Below are 1,482 nucleotides of genomic sequence, written 5' to 3'. Positions count from 1 at the left end.
TCAGGCTCGTTTTGGCGTAGTTTCGGTTTGTCGGGTGTTCTTGGTTTGTGTGTTCGCCATTCATCAAGTTCCTCGATTTGCAGTCTTCGATCTTCATGAACAAGTTCTCTACCATTGCTTGAGAACGACTCGTGTGCTTCCTTCAGACTCATTTTCTGCAAAGTAGGTTGCACCACATTGTTAGTTTTAGTAGGATGGTTTAAATAATTACCTTCAATCCCTGATGTGTCGCCAGAATTTCGAGCTTGAACGGTGATTGTTTCGTCTCCCACCCGGAGTGTGAGTTCACCTGTGCCAACATTAATGATGGTTTTAGCAGTTGCTAAAAAGGGCCTTCCTAGGATTAAGGTAGTGTTGCTATCCTCTTCTATGTCTAGAACAATAAAATCAATAGGAAATATAAATTTATCAATTTTAACTAGCACATCTTCGATAATACCTCTAGGGAATCTTATAGTTTTATCTGCTAATTGAATGCTCATCCTAGTCTATTTAGGTTTCCCAAGACCTAGTTGCTTAAATATTTTGTAAGGCATGACATTGATACTAGCCCCTAGATCAGCCAATGCATAATTAACGTCTAAACTACCAATTAAGCAAGGAATCATAAAAATCCCTAGATCTTTTAGTTTGTTGGGTAGTTTATTTTGGAGAATGGCCGAGCAAACTGGGTTCAGCACCACATGCAACACCTCGTCTAGCTTTCTCTTATTTTTTAAAACCTCCTTTAAAAAGTTCATTGCGTTTGGCATCTGCGATAGAGCTTCAATAAATGGTAAGTTAATATGTAATTTTTTTAAGAGTTTAATGAATTTACCAAATTGTTCATCTGAGCGGTCATTCCTTGTCACGTTCGGGTATGGCACACGAGGTTTATATTTGACATTCACTGGTTTGTTTTTATTATAATCTACCTCACCTGGACCCTTTCTTACCATAGTTTCTTACTTCGGTTCCGGTTCAGGCTCAACGACTCCTTCATCATCTTGAATATTAATTGCGTTGAGTTGTTCCCTTGGGTTAGGTTCAGTATTACTTGGCAAACTACCTTGTGGTCGTTCAGAGATTAGTTTGGAAAGCTGGCCTATCTGATTCTCGAGCCCTTGGATCGACGCTTGTTGATTCTTAAGTGCTGTCTCAGTGTTCTGAAAACGGGTTTTTGACACTGATATGAACTTTGAGAGCATCTCTTCAAGATTTAGCTTCTTTTCTTGTTGGTAGGGTGGTTGTTGGTAGCCCGGAGGATGTTGTGGTCTTTGATTTCCTTGACCGCCCCACGAAAAATTGGGGTGGTTTCTCCAACCTGCATTATAAGTGTTACTATATGGATTGTTTTGAGGTCGAGGATTATTACCCATGTAGTTTAATTGCTCGTTATGTTGTGGCCATAAGGTTGGTATTCTGAATGGTTTGTTCCACCTCCACTTGCTGCGCATTGCATTACTGGGTGAACCTACGAAGAATTAAGAAAACCATCAATCT

Source organism: Gossypium hirsutum, chromosome A08, assembly GCF_007990345.1.
Source record: "Gossypium hirsutum isolate 1008001.06 chromosome A08, Gossypium_hirsutum_v2.1, whole genome shotgun sequence".
Taxonomy (NCBI): domain Eukaryota; kingdom Viridiplantae; phylum Streptophyta; class Magnoliopsida; order Malvales; family Malvaceae; genus Gossypium; species Gossypium hirsutum.
The sequence above is the reverse complement of the archived record's forward strand: the minus strand, read 5'-3'. Positions refer to the sequence as shown.